This window comes from Canis aureus, chromosome 5, assembly GCF_053574225.1.
Source record: "Canis aureus isolate CA01 chromosome 5, VMU_Caureus_v.1.0, whole genome shotgun sequence".
Taxonomy (NCBI): domain Eukaryota; kingdom Metazoa; phylum Chordata; class Mammalia; order Carnivora; family Canidae; genus Canis; species Canis aureus.
In genome coordinates, this window is record NC_135615.1 from 8095440 (window position 1) to 8110633 (window position 15194).

Genomic DNA, 15194 nt, shown 5'->3' on the forward strand with positions numbered 1-15194 from the left:
TTCTCATGTCTTGTCATTTACGTAAATCCCACACTTCCTTCAAAATTTGGCTCAGATTTTACCTGTTTGTAAAGCTTTCTCTGACCCCAGTGACCCTAGGTAAAAAAGATGTTCCTCGTTCAAGGTCGATGGTCTTGCTTTCTGTGGTCTTCTTCCTCTGCTCTTTTTTTTTATTTTGGATCCCTGCTGTCTAGTTATCCTTATTTCCAGGGCTATTCGTGAAGAACTGTAATCTATTTTCTGAAATTCTTGGGTTTCTCAGAAATTAGAAGTCTTCAAATTTTAGAAATGTAAGATGATGCAGGTTCTGGGACATCACCCAGCTATCAGTAATTTCTGGTGAAAACGTATGAATATTTATCATCTGGGGAATAAATACAAGCTTAGAAGAGTTTTGCGTCAACTGAGGGCAGGGCAGGGCAGGTTTTGCCATCAATGAGTCACAAAAAATGTTTGGACTTTGAGGGATGTTTGAATTTCAGAAGTGTCAATATGGGATTATACATACGTATTAACTAATGTTTTAGAAGTATAAACGGTATGTTGGGAAACAATGTTGTAATCATATGACTGTGATCTTTTTTTCCTTAATTCTTGCCCTTTATTTCTAGAAACGATCAGTTTCCTGATCACCTTTCCAAGGTGACCTATGTGTGTGTGTGTGTATGTATTTATGTATTTATCTGCTTATCTATCTAGTGTTATTAGCTGGCACATGCCAACATATGACAAAGGTTTCGATCCTTATAGCAGTTACCCCCTTTTTGACCAGTGGTAGGCTCTTCCAAGTTTTCAACCAAGTCCTTTAGACACAAGCCAGATTGTTTTTTGTCCTTATTGTCGAGTGTGGTTTTCTAGCTCATCTTTTATGTACATTTCCCGCCTAGGACCTAGAATCAGCCATTTCTCTAAGAAGTCCTGCTTCCTTTTCGTGGTGAATGATATTTCAAGCTCACATCTGGATGTTAGGGATGTGCCTTGCTACTGGGTTGCAGTTGTTCATTAACTTTTTTTTTTTAACTTTTTTTTATTTGGAAATAATTTTAGGTCATGGGAAAGTTGCAATATAGTACAGAGTTGCCTTATGTTCTTCACCCAAATTTCTGTAATGTACATCTTTTTTTTTTTTTAAGATTTTATTTATTCATGAGAGATACACAGAGAAAGGCAGAGACATAGGCAGAGGGAGAGGCAGGCAGGGGAGCCCGATGTGGGACTTGAACCCAGGACCCAGGGATCACGACCTGAGCCAAAAGCAGATGCTCAACCACTGAGCCACCCAGGTGTCCCCTTTAATGTACATTTTAAGTAAACATGGGGCAATTATCAAAACCAGTAAATTAGTATTGTTACAATATTGTTATTGAATTATACACTGTGTTTAGTAATGATTTATAAAAGTTTGATTATAGGAATGATTTATAAAAGCTTGATTGTAGTTGGGCCTTGAGTCTCTGAATCTTATTTATTTGTTTATTTTGGGTCTATGCTACCGTACAGTGATTATTAACTAGTAAGGTATGTACTTACCAGGGAACTTTTAAACAACAGATGCCTAAAACCTTTCCTTCCCCTCTTCCAGATTTTTTCAGAATCTTAAGGTGGGGATAGAATAGATGGTAATGTAGGTATTTATGGATTTTGCTAGAATGCTATCTGCTTCCAGAGCTTAATGGAATCATTTGAGGAAGGAAGCAGTTTGTGTTTTTGCTCACAATTGGTGATAATGACCGATTGGTTCCCAGGATAAAAGTTATTCTATCTTAAAATGATTCACATTTGATGCTTCTAGTTCCAGAGATTCCTATTATACTTAGATTTTTCCTCCCACATTTTACCTCATTCAAAAAATATTTATTGAGTACTTTCTAAGTGCCAGACATGAAGATACACCAGTGAAAAAATACAGACATGGTTTGGTCTCTGCCTTCGTGGATGTACATGGATAATGAGAAGTATAAACAATTGAACACATAATTTTAATAGGGTACGATGAATATTATTTTAGGAGAAGAACAGGGATTTATGAAAACAGAGAGGAGACAAACCTCACCTAGTGCAGGGATCAGAGAAAGTCTCCCGGGGAAGATTGTGCTGAGCCAAGTCAGGTAAGGACTTAGCTAGGTAAAAAGAAGAATCTTCTGACAGAAGGAACAGCCTTAGTCTCTGAATATGCCTAGTGGCTGCAGCTAGAGAGACTTTCTAGAATCTTACTGGAGAAAAAAGTACAAGACCAAGGAAGAAAAAAGTAGAGAAGTGAGCAGCAGCCTTTATTGAATCTTTTCAAAGCATTCAAGTTTTCACAAATACTAACTCATTTTTACTCATATTTCATCATCTAAGCTACATAATAACAGTAACACAAATAAAACCTACATAAAGAGCTTTGCAGAAATAAAATGGGTGTGTTAAGTGTGTGTCTCATTTGGTGGGAGCAGAAATAAGTGGCTAGAGACTGTCTTCCCAAACATAAGAAAGAGTTGAGCTTGCCATGGGCTCAGCCAGTGTTCATGCAACTGGAATTGAGAATTTTGGTTTGTCTGGCAGGTCATTTAGGCAGTGGTCAATTAAGCCAATGTCTACTATAATTATAGTTTGGGGAATAGATGAGCTCATTGGGAGAGATGAGAGGAGAGGGCCGAGGTCAGAGCCTTATGGAACACCACCAATTAAGGGAAAGCTAGAGGAAGGAAGGTGAGCTAAAGGTTTTGAGAAGAACAAGCATTCCAGGAGCCTTTGAATCTCATCTTCATGCTTAGACTCTGAGCAGTCTTGCAACTTTGTTTTTTTGTTTAGCCTGGCTTTTCCTAAACTTATGTTGCATTGAAAAACTTTTTTCATTTAACTGATTCATATTCCTATCCTATAGAACAAGTAGGAACATTTTTTTGGGAAACACCGCCTTAGGCAGAAAGGGGCAAGGAAGGGATTTAGGCAGGGTAGTCATCGGATTAGTTTGTAGTTTCAGAGATTCTTTTGGTAGTCCTCTGGAGGTGAGATTCCAGAAAGGAGTGAAACAGGGTGTTCCAGGAGGCCAGCTGGAGGCCCTTGGGGTAGCACAAGAGAAAGTTGATGGGTGCTGAATTGAGGCTGTGACAGTAGTAAGACCAGCAAAGGGACAGGTTTACTGTGCGTTTTCCCTGCAAAGACAAGATTTGGTGACAGATGTGAGAGGTAAGGAAGAGAGTTGAGGATGGCTGGTTTCTGTTTCGGTGACTAAGAGGCTGAATTGTGCTGTCATTATGCAGATGAGGGGCTCCCAAGCTGGTGGCTGGTGCGGGTTGTGAGGGGGAAGGTAATGAGTTTAGCTGGAATATGTGGTGTAAGGTATTGAGGTGAATGGGCTTGACTAGAGTTTAGACATGCAGATTTGAAGCTTAGGAGAAAGGGTGGGGCTGAAGACAGGTTTGGAAATAATTCATCATTATAAAATCATGGCCCTGGAGAATGACATCATCTAGGGACAGCATAAGAAATGAGAGCAAGAATTCTGATGTGGACAGGAAGGGAAGCCCATCTTAAGAATATTAATAATCATCACTTATCAGGTGTTTATTAGGTACTTTTTAAAAAAAGATTTTATTTATTTGAGAGAGAGAAAGAAAGAGCACAAGCAGGGAAGAGGCAGAGGGAGAAGCAGACTCCCCACTGAGCAGGGAACCCTTTGCCATGCAGGCTTGATCCCAGTACTCCCAAGACTCTGAGTTCATGACCTGAGCCGAAATCAGAGCTTAACCTACTCAACCACCCAGGCGCCCCTGTTAGACACCCTTTTAAGCATGTTAAAGATGTTATTTTATTTCCTACTAAAGCCCCCATGAGGGTAGGTGTTATCTCCATTTTACAGATGAATGAGCTGAAGCTCCAAAGTTAAGGTCATCTCCTTGTAGGTAGCAGTTGAGAAGGTGAAGTCTGTCTTGGTACAGTCTAGGCTCTCTTTCAAGAGGGAATGGTCAGAGATGTAGGAAGAGAAGCACAAAAATGGTAAAAGGTGCCCGAGATGAGGGATCTTTAAAGAGATGGTAGCCATGTGAAATGTACTAAAAGATGAAGATAGGATTCAGGGATACCCTTCGGATAGGACACAGTCTGAGGGGCACAGATGCTGTCACAGCTTTGTGTTGGGAGCTGGTTTGTTGTGGGATGTGGCCAACACGGTTGATGTATTGTACCACCTTCCCAAGTTGTGTTTTCATTAACTATATAAATACTAGCCTATGATCTCCAGAAAGGAGAGAGCCATCGTCTTTTAAAAAATCAGATGGTAATAAATATAGAATAAGGCTTTTGTGAAAAGTCTTCCCTCCATGATTTCATAATTTAAATGTACCAGTGTTTAGGAAGACAAGGTAGCTCTGCCAGTGAGTTATTGCTGCTTAGACAGGAAAGGGAGGGGAAGATCGTATTTGCAGCTCACATCACTGCAGAGCTCTGGTAACAGCACTACCCTGCTGACAGGAGCTGAGTCAGAGAAGCCATGCAGACGGTGCTATAGGCAGTCATGGCCCAGTTCAGGATATTCGACTGCATGATCAACCACAATTGGAGCCTACTGTGCAACCTGTACTGTGCATGGAGTGGTCAGGTTTGTTTCATATATATATATATGCATATATATTTTGCTTTTTAATTAAAAACTGCTATAATGTATAAACAAAAAAATTGAAAATGCTGAATATAAAATCAGTGTCTTCCTATAACAGTGAAAAAGTAATCTTTCAGATTGTTACTTTTTGTTGAAATACTTGTTTAACATGGTGTATCATCTGAATTTCTCTTAAAAGAAGTAGGTTAACTCTTCAGTTGCGCAGATGAGACTTTGTAGAGCTTTAAGTGGTGGGGGAGGGGAAGTTAGAATGAATTACTTAAAAAATAAAACTAGGAAAAATTAAAGCAATAAAATTGTAAAAGTAAATGTTACATATTTTCAGAGGCGTTTCATATTGTGTTTATAGGAAGGTAGGCAAGATTTTGGAAGGAATTGCTTTTTAGCTAGTTTTTCATTTTTAGTGAAATATGGTTCTTGATTTCTTTCACTGTGGGATTAAATGAAAGTTCTTTTTTGAAGTTATTCTGTTCCTGGACAGGTTTTTAGAAAACAGTTGTTTTGCAGTAGAGAAACTTTGTTGAGTATATTTTTTATGATAATTGTCATATGCTTTTGAATTTACTTCCCTAAGAAGAAAAAACTCTTTTTTCTCCCTTCAACTTTCAGTCAGCATTGTTATTATTTATTAGGTGCAGTCTGCTTTTATAAGTCGTAAATAATATTGTATATATTCATCATAATGGCTTCTCTCACAAAATAGCTATGCAATGGCAGCTTTGCTTTAGTTATCAATGAATCTTTAAAAACCATGATTTAATTACCTTCATAGGGTTTATTAATCACTTTGTGGGTATTTGTTTTCCTTTTTAAAAAAATGTTCTTTAGTATTATTTGAAATTTAGAAGAAAAATTAAAATATTGAAAGTAGTAAATGATAAATGAAATGTAGCTCCCCCACCCCCAGTATAGCACCATTTCTCAGTTCTCCCAAAGCCATGGCATGAACAGAAGTTAATGAGACATGAATTTAGTTTCAAGTGGGACTTTTGGGTCTCCAGTACTTTACGTTATGTCCTATTGTCTCTATTCTGGAATGGTGAAAGGATATTTTTATGGTTCAGGGTATGCACAATAGACTAACAGATCAGAAATTAGAGATGGAAGAGGTCATTTAGTCTGTAGTTCTTCCAGCATAAGATTGATTCCTTGGTGCACTTTCTAGTTCTCTTCTAATGGATTTACATTACCGTAAAAATATGGATTTTGAATGGCTACTTAGAGAATAAAAGAAGATAGATACTGCAATTATCTTTGCATGTAAAATTCATAATATCAGGAACCGACCGAAGCTGAAACTTAAAAAAAAAAAAAAATTCCTTAGTAACTGGTTTGCAATTACTACTAAATGTATTAGTCTCATCACCAGAAAATTTCGTAGTTTGAGGTAGGACCTGGTCAAGACTTTGTTCTGGCTAATCCCAAAGGAATATTTGAGTTGGGATAATCTGAGGGTGAGGTGATCAAGTGAACCAGCCACAGAAAGTGCTTTTGGACCTGCGTTGGCTTGGGGTTCTGCAGGATTGCTGGTGCTGCTTTTGCTGTGGCTTACATCCAACGATAGGCCATTTAGTTGTTGGCATCAGTCAGAGGAGAATTTAGCATAAAGTAAAAATGGCATATGATCACGTCTCCTGGGGACTTTAGGCCACCACTTAAAATATTTGGTGGAAGTCACAAACTCAGTGCTTTGGGGGCAAGGTGGCAGGTTCCATAAAAGTGAAGAGAGTTGAAGAGAGTCAGGTGTGAGTTAACAGGGACTGGTGGAGACTGTGGCAAAGTGGAGAATCAGCTTCAGGAGATTGATGCCCTGTTGGGCCTCCTGTTATCAAATCATTTGGTTTTCAAGAGACATTTAAAATTAGCCTTTTATGTGAATTCATCCTAATTTTTAAGTGTTGGTAACTCATTCAATAATACTCAACAGTATTTTTCAAAATACTGAGTTCTAAGCAAAATACATCTATGGCCAAATGTGGCATTAGGCTTCTAGTGTATAACTTATGGTTTTTAGAAAGCTTTAGGACAGCAGTTGATTTTGAGTTTTACTATTGAAGCTAAGCAATGCCCAGGGATGCTGCTGGAAAGTTTGTGATATAGGTAGTGAAGTGTGGGAGAGAAATAAGGAGTAAAGGAAATGGCAGGGTGAGGAGCAAGGGAGGCAGACAGGAGGAGCAGACCACATGAGTGATATGATGGTAATGGGAGGGTGCCACAGTTGGCACAGGGCTCAGTTGGCGCTTTTTTTTTTTTTGCATACTGCTGGAGAATTCTATTTTTATTAAATACTTCTGTATTGCTGTAGGGAGGCACTCTGGTGCTGTGGATAAGAGAGCAGATTTTTGTGCCCAAAAACTGGATTCAAGGCCTGGTGCTATCTCTGACTCTCTGATGGCCTTGGCATTGCTCACTCACCTCTTCTTTCTCATCTTCTGAGGATCTTCCTCATGGACTTTTGTGAAGATTTAAATCTGATGGCCTGGATCCAGCATTTAACACAGTGCCTGGCACCATGAGTGCTTAATAAAGCTTACTGTTATTATTAGTATATTCCAGGCTGATATATATATATATAGAGAGAGAGAGAGAGAGAGGTGATATCATATGAGATCCATATTGGAAATAAAAAGATGGAAGTAAAGAGGTCCCATTAATTTAATTTTTTAAGTTATAAGCAAAATGCATGGTCACTTGTATTTGAGTAATTGAGCTGGGTAAATCCATTTTAATCAATCACTTTTCCAATTTTTACAACTCTTGTTAATATTTTGATATATACCCTGCAGTTTCTTTCCTGCCCAGTGTTTTTTCTTCTGTGTGTGTATTTTATAAGTTGTAATCATAGTATGCACATATTATGACATCATTTTTAATGGCTGCATAATTTCTAGCTAGAGTCTCTCTAATATAATCATAATATTTAATATTTATTAAATTAAATGTATGTATAGTACATTATCATTATAATGTATTTGATATTTTGTATATTACACTATCAATTTATTAAATCATTTAACTGTCACTGCACATTTAAATTGCTTCCAGTTTTTTGTGATTATAAATAAAATATGATTAATACTTTGTGATTAAAATTGTTTTCCTGTTCAGTATTGCTTGCATAGGATACCATTTCAGAAGTGAAATTACTGGGTCAGAGTGATAATACTTTTATTATTTATTTGTTTGCTTCTTTGTTTATTTTTTAGGGTGATAATACTTTTAAAGCATTCCTTTTCTAAAATATATTTCTATATTAAGAAAATCTTAGAGAGTAGAGTGTTCTTAGATTTTGTGAGAGATGAGTGAATTTAAAAATTTTATAGGTTATAATACTGTCACCTTTAGGAAGAGCAGACCCTATGTTTTTCTCTTTTTTTCTGCAGTGGTGTATGAAATTTCAAATGTCCTAATCAGTATTTAGAACTAAGGGCTAAATGTTGGGTAATAGTGGAGCTCAGTCATACAAAGATGTTAGGCATTAAGGTTTCACATATATGACATATCCAATAACCCAGTTCTTGTTTTCCCTTGAACCTGGTGACAACTGATATTGGCATGGGCCACATATCTAGCTAGGGAACTCTGAAGGAATACTGGGAAGTGCCAAGCACGGAAGATCCTGGCATCATCATTCTTTGTATATGCCTGTAAAGAATCTACAGTCTTTTTTTTAGCTCAGCAGCCAGTCTGATCCTGCTAAACACTGGAACATGTTACTCTACTCAGAGCCCTCCAAAGACTGGCCAAGTCAGTCAACATAAAAGCCAAGGGCCCAAAAAAAAAAAAAAAAAAAAAAAAAAGGCCAAGGGCCCTATGTGTTTGTCCCTGCATGCCCCATCATCTCCAAGGTCCTGTCCCTAACTCTGTCTTCTCTAACCACACTGGACTCCCTGCTATCTCAGTGCCAGGGCCTTTGCTTAATGTTCCCTCTTCTGAAATGCTTCACTCCCTGACCTCTGCATGACATGCCTTTTAACTTTCTTGAGGTTTTTATTCACATTCCCCTTCTCAAGGAAGTGTTCTGTTCAAATTCCTTGTAAAATGTTACAAAGGGAAAAAGTAACTGTACTGTTAAAGCAGATTTCTTTTTTTCTTTGAAAGAGGACTGTAAAATGATTGGAAACTTTAATTATCTAGTAGAAATAGTCATTCTGTGGAAGTTCATTTTAGGGAAGAAGAGCTAGAGGAAGCTTGTATTGGATTCCTTGAGTTGGAAACCAGGAGATAACCACACCAAGGAAGGACCCCGGTGTACATTTTTCATTTCTTCCTTGGAGAAACCAAATGGAAGACAGAAAGAGAGGCTACAGAGGACTTTATTTATTTATTTATTTATTTATTTATTTATTTATTGCTTCCTCTTGAAGCTCCTTCCTCTTCTCCAGCTCCTCTCTTGGCTCCTTTTGTTAAGAAGCAGTTTGGTAGCCTGCAGATCACTTTGTTCCTTCCAGCTGTTAGAAGAAGTTGCTGCTTCTAACACCAGTTAAAGGATGCTTTAAATTGATAAGCTAGGAAATTGGGAATAAGCCTTTCGACACTTAAGGTACCTTAACTTCTTGCTACTCTTAGGTGTGATCCACAGACCACTAGTGTCTGCATCGTCCTGAAGTTTGTAGGAAATGCAGACTTTCAGGTCCCAGCCCAGACCTGTAAGATCAAAATTTGATTTTAACAAGATTCTCTGGAGATTTCTCCTGCACATTAAAGCTCTGCCTTAAATGATAGAGCTAAATGTGGTCTTGTTTTTAGAAATGCTTAATATAACTGTTTTCCTTTCAATATTACTTTACATTATGTCTTCCTTTAAAAATTAAGGGAAATGTAAAGTATTATGGTATTATCACTTACTAGCTTATTTGAATAATTATATTTATTAAAAAATGCATAAGTGGTTAATTGCTCCTTTGTTTTTTTAATTAGGGAGCCTGAAAATGAGGTCTCCTGGTTAAGGACCCCAAGGGTTTAGCTTTGCTAGGCAGAATAATGTAAATTGACTTTTTTCTTGGCTTGACCTCCAGGACAACCCTCTGTGTGGCTTTGTGGCATGCTTCTGAGTCATCTCTGTCCTCATTATGCTCACTGCTCACTTCCATACAAATGGCCTTGTATTGGAGATTGCCATGATGCTGTCAGTGGGAAGTAACACTGGAGAAATTTGTCGGTGGGGGGCCTGGTTAATGTGGGGTTAGCAGGACTGATTACGAGTGTAGGGATACAACTCACTGTGCCACGATGCACAGAGGGCTGACTTTGCACAGGTAGTGTATGCAGGTGAGATCAGGGAGGCTGGGAATATTGAAGGGATGAGGCCTCTTAGTCATTGTGAGGGGAAATCCAAGCAGATCACTGCTACGTTTCGGCAGTAACATAACGAATGACCTAAAGCTTCAGAACCTTAGCTGTCAGAACTGTTGGTCGAAGGCACAGGAGAGGAAAAACATCTCTGTGCCGTATGACGGATCCATAACACCAAGCCCCTAAAATACTGAAAAATGTCAGAAGGAACTTTTACTTCAGTGTTTCATAAGGGAGCAGAATAATCAATGTTTAGTGGGTATTTACCGTGTGTCACTTTACATACTTAACCCCCTTTAAATCTTAGAATGACCCTGTTGAGATGATATGATTTTCATGCTCCCACTTTACAGGAAACAGATGAAATATGAGGTGAGGCGAAGGGGAGGGAGGCTAGGTCACTTGCCCAGGGCCACACACAATTAAGCTGCAGAGCAGGATGCACCCCAGTTAGTCAGACTCTGGAACCCTTGCTCTTAACACCCACACCGTACCGCCTCTTTACTGTGGATATAATGTAGTATTCGTGCATCAGCTCTCAAAATTGGTAATTGGCAAGCTGTATTAAGAATGTAGAGTAAATGACAAAAATCATATATATATATATATATATATTTTTTTTTTTTTCAGTTGATGGCCGGTTTCAGGAGTAGTAGACAGAAGTGGACTGAAGAAAGACTAAGGAGCAGGGAGAGGAGAGGAAAGGGTTAGGAATGTCTGGAATGACAGATACACAGTACGGAGGTAGAGATAAAAGGCTGGAGAGAGCAGGGTAAGACAGGTAAGAAAACAGAAGAAGGGAGAACTAGGTTTTGCAATAACTACTGTGGCTGTGAGTTTTTGGTGCCTTCTATAGTGGGTTAGTTGATGAGTCACTCTTGGCTCTTCCCTTGTTTCCGATACTGAGCCTTTAGCATCGCTAATATGTAGGTACATGTATGAATATACTCTGAGTTGGTGACTGTGTTATATAAGCAATGTGATTATAAACCGAGCTGCCTGAGCAGAGCTTGATGTTGAAATAAAGTTTTAAAAAGTAGCATCATTAATGTCATGTAACAATATGTGTGATTGCTTGGGAGCTGAAAAGTGGTTCATTTGGAATCGAAAGCAGTTAGCTTAACTAGGTAGTTCAAGCCGACGGTTCACGTGGAGCCAGCTGCCTCTGGATCAGTAACTAGAGGGCTCAGCCGCAGACTCTGCTATGCCCATGCCTGGCCTAGATGTTCTGGCCTGGGAGCTCTGGTTGATGAGGCGACTCAGGTTTGAATTAATAAGAAAGACAAAATGGAACTCTCTGAAGCAGATTTGTAAAGGACAGACTAAATGGTGTGTGGATGAATGGAATGGTAGACTCCTCTGTTTTGGCTTTTTGATGATGGTTGGATTTGGTACAAGGAGGAAAGTACTGAAAATGCTAGCTTTTGAATCCCCATCTTTGGGGGGGAAACCATTTGCTTGAGAAGTTGGATCGTCCAGTGGAAAGAAGGAGCTTTGGATTACGAGTAGAAGCTCCTGCGTGTGCTTGGTGTGCTCCGCCACTGCTTGGTTGTGTGATTCTGAACAATTCTGCTAATTCTCCAGACTTTAGTGTTGTTATCTGTAAACTGATTAGATGATCCCAGGGCTCTTTCTTCCAGTTCTAACAAAAAGTGAGTTTTAGAAAAGCAGGATACGTCTTATATGCTACTATATATTTGAGGAATGAAATTTTAACTCCTGTGTCATGCCATGTTTATTCATGATTGAGGGGGAACATTGCTTATGTAGGGTACCATTCATAGTGGCTTTTAGCTTAGGTGATGAATGGGAAAGTCTATCATTTAATGCAAATTTACAGTAGGTGCATTGAAGTGTGTGGTACCTACTTTTCCCAAGGGTATCCAAACAGAAGCAGATGTAGGAGCTGTAGAATTTCCTGGTTTTGTCTACAGAGTACCTTAGAATTTCATCCCCCTTGTCCCCCCTACCCCTTCCCGCCAAATGTAGTACATAATACTCTAAAACTCTTGGTTCCAGAATATAGTGTTCAATGTTTCAGCTTTTAAAAATGAGAATTATGGGGGGGGGGGCGGGCACCTGGGTGGCTCAGCCAGTTAAGGATCTGACTGTTGATTTCGGCTCAGGTCATGATCTCAGAGATGTCAGATCGAGCCCTGTGTTGGGCTCCATGCTAAGCATGGAACCTGCTTAAGATTCTCTGTCCCTTTCTTCCTTGGCCTTTCCTCCTCCCCCTATTCTCTCTCTTTCTAAAAAAAATTTTTTAAAAATAGATAAAATGGGAGTTATAAAGCTGTATTCATAACGTGGAAAAAGCATACTTCCAACTGATGGGCTGTTTAGGGAGCACTGGAGAAAATGTGGCCTGAACAGGGAATAACAGGAGAGGGAGAAGGAAAGGTGAGGAGAGAGACAGAGAAAGGTAGGAAAACAGAAAGGGGTCTCTTCTTTCCACTTGTGGAAAGGCATCCTCCCCTTTATTTTCCCTGTTGTCCCACACCCCCCTTGCCCCTTACCCCTTTCCCCAGACCCCTTTTGCAGGTTCCCTTCCCCCATCTTCCAGCACCTAACAGCTTCAGCTGTCCCACATCTGTGCTTTAATAAGGTCTGTCCCCCCTGGGACATCATTCCCCTCTTCTGCAGGGGCCAGTGTGAGCCAGTGACAGGTGGCTCCCAGGAACAACATGTTTTATCATCTGTCTCTGCAGATTTTGGGGGAGGACCCCTGGAGGCCATTCTGATTTTGATATTCAGTCCTGAATTTCTCCACCTTGACTCTAAAAGTTAAGTGCTGATTCCTGGGCTCTATTCTTCTGTGATCCTGTCATCCTCATTGCTCCTTAGGAAGCCCAGATGTAGACAGAAGATACTGCTGTCAGTATGGCCTGCATGGGACAGGAGCTGATCCACCTGCATCAGTACATTCTAAATTGCCTGGGTAAAGGCAGGGTCCTTGGGTCCTCCCAAGGAACATGGTTAGCTGGTTGGTTTTCCGGTCTGACCCATTAGACCCATTGAGCAGGCCTAGTTCTCCGGTCTTATATTCATCCCTTTTGTCACCATCAGCGGTTCTGGCATCTGTATTTCATTTAATATGGGATATCGTGCCTGCCAGGCTTCTTAGAGGCATCCCTATGATGTATCCGAACCTCTCCTGTCTTATTCCTTGCTTCAGTGTTAAATCCTGTGTCAAGTAAAATGCCTCGTTTTAACCATTATCCAGCTTTATATTCCATCATTGATCTAAACCCCTCACAACTACTCCCAGCTGTGCTCTCCCCATAACCATACATGTTGGCCTGTAGCTCCATTGACATATAATCCTTTCTCTTTTCTTTTCCTTTTTTTTTTTTTTTTTTTGGAGTCTTGTTTTTAAGCCTTAATAGTGGGATCAGAGCAGCTTTAGTCTTGTGCTAATTTTGCCTGGCTGGTGATGAGGACTTGGGAGTATTTTACCTGGTACCCATGATTTACAGGGTTTTCCCCACTCTCTCGGGAGGGAACCGGCACTCTTCCCATCCTGGTGTGAGCTGAGGGGATTGGTCCCTCCAGTTCTTTTCCTGGCTGGTTTCCTCATAGAGACTCATGAGTACTAAGCTGAAGGCTGGGTGCAGAGGACACAGCACTAGTTCCCGGCAAATGTTCAGGGCTCCCTCCCTGTGCCACTTACTTTGTCTTATTCCCTGCTATAAACACGGGCCACCGTGGCTTCTTCGAATTTAGGGAGGCCACCAGGTGTGCCATGGCTTTGACACTCTGTGGGCTATGTTAGGGCAGTAGTGCTCATTTTATTTCCTTTTTTTCCCCAGCAGTCATGGTCCTTTGTTATCTGATATCCAGTGTCTGGAAACCATTGTTTCATGTATGTTGTCTACATTTTTAGTTGTTTTAGGTAATAGAATATGTTAGTTATCTACTGCGGGGAAACAGATTACATACAAAATCCAGTGACTTAGAACAACAACATTTATTATCTCTGTTTCTGCTGGTTAAAATTCCAGGCGTGGTTTCACCGGGTCCTCTGGCCCAGAGTGTCTCAGTGTCTTACAAGGCCACACTCAGGGTCAGCCAGCGCTGACATCATCTCAGAGCTTGCCTGGAGAAGGATCTGCTTCCAGGCTCACTCACGTGGTTGCTGGTGGGATTCAGTTTCTCATGAGCTGTGAGGGCCTCAGTTCTTTGCTGGCTGTTGGCTGGAGACTATCCGTGGTTTCTGGTCACATGGGCCTCTCCAGAGGGCAGCTCACAAGATGGCAGCCTATTTCATAAGAAGGAATAAGAGAGAAGAGCAAGAGAGACACAAAGTGTGGGGAACACAGAGGTCACAAGTCTTTTGTAATCTAATCTTGACATCCCATCACATTTGGTGAATTCCATTTATTAGAATTCACCAGGTCTAGCTGACACTCAAGCAGAGCGGATTATCTGTAGGCATGAACTCCAAAAGGTGGGGATCACTGTTCTTTTTCTTCTTTTGTTGGGATTGATTATAATCCATTTCAGAACTGGGAAGTATGTTAGGGATCCCCCCAAACCCCCTTGGTTTGATGATGTGCTCAGAGGACTTACAGGGTTCTGCATGTTGCAGTACTAAACTATGATTTCATAACAGCCAAGAACACAAAACAAAATCAGCAAAAGAAAAGGCATCCTGGGACAAAGCTCAGAGAAAACCATACAAGCTTCAGGAGTCTCATCCAGTGGAGTCACACACGATACACTTAATTCCTCCAGCATCAAAACGTGACACTATGTATGAAGTGTCTACCAGGGAAGCTCATTCGAGACAATGACCTGCCTGACATGGACCAAAATTCCAGACTCCCAGAAGGAAAGCAGGTGTTCGGCATAAACCGTGTTGTCTGCACACACAGGTTACATACAGTAAGCCACTTTAATCGGTTACGGTATGGTGAGAGCCCCCATCTGGAATCCAAATACTCAGATGACAACCCAGGACCTACCTAGTAAGCAGGCCTCTCTTCAGGATGAAGTCCCAGGCCTGCTAGATTAACTCTTTTCTGCACAGGAGGGAATGGGAATTTATATTAAGCTTACCATAAATAATGCTAATCAGTCAAAATACTTTGCTAAATGGATGATTCTGGGCCTATGCCTAGTGGTGAAGGAGAAATGGTGCTTGCTTTTTAGGGCCTTGAAATTAAGGAGCTTAATTCAGACAGTAATCCTAATGTGTAGCCAGCTTAGAAAACAATGAAGTTTCACTGTTGCATTGACGTATATCTGTTGCTTCCACAAATATTTATTGAGTACCTGCTTTTTACCTGGCTTC

The 15194-nt window shown here is 40.2% G+C and overlaps 1 protein-coding gene and 1 long non-coding RNA gene across 8 annotated transcripts in view; one reads left to right on the forward strand and one right to left on the reverse strand.

The window, feature by feature from the left end:
* The window catches only part of ARHGAP21 (Rho GTPase activating protein 21), a 136274-nt gene that overhangs the window by 24535 nt on the left and 96545 nt on the right, over positions 1 to 15194 (forward strand). The gene's annotated exons all lie outside the window — the stretch shown is intronic.
* Positions 13862 to 15194, reverse strand: part of LOC144313662 (uncharacterized) — an 82648-nt gene continuing 81315 nt past the window's right edge. For both annotated transcript variants that reach the window (XR_013379289.1, XR_013379287.1), the window contains exon 6: positions 13862 to 14159. This is a non-coding gene — a long non-coding RNA (uncharacterized LOC144313662). The remainder of the gene's footprint in view (positions 14160 to 15194) is intronic.